The following is a 284-nucleotide window of genomic DNA, read 5'->3' on the forward strand; positions in this document are numbered from 1 at the left end:
CCCCCATATATCATCACATCCCCCATATATCATCACATCCCCCATAGATCCACATCCCCCCATATATCATCACATCCCTCCATATATCATCACATCCCCCATACATCACTACATCCCCCATATATCATCACATCCCCCATATATCATCACATCCCCCATATATCACCACATCCCCCCATATATCATCACATCCCCCCATATATCATCACATCCCCCATATATCACCACATCCCCCATATATCACCACATCCCCCCATATATCATCACATCCCCCCATATCATCA

The sequence above is a fragment of the Phyllobates terribilis genome, unplaced genomic scaffold (assembly GCF_046119375.1).
Source record: "Phyllobates terribilis strain yellow unplaced genomic scaffold, ASM4611937v1 Scaffold_8__6_contigs__length_399053987, whole genome shotgun sequence".
NCBI lineage: Eukaryota > Metazoa > Chordata > Amphibia > Anura > Dendrobatidae > Phyllobates > Phyllobates terribilis.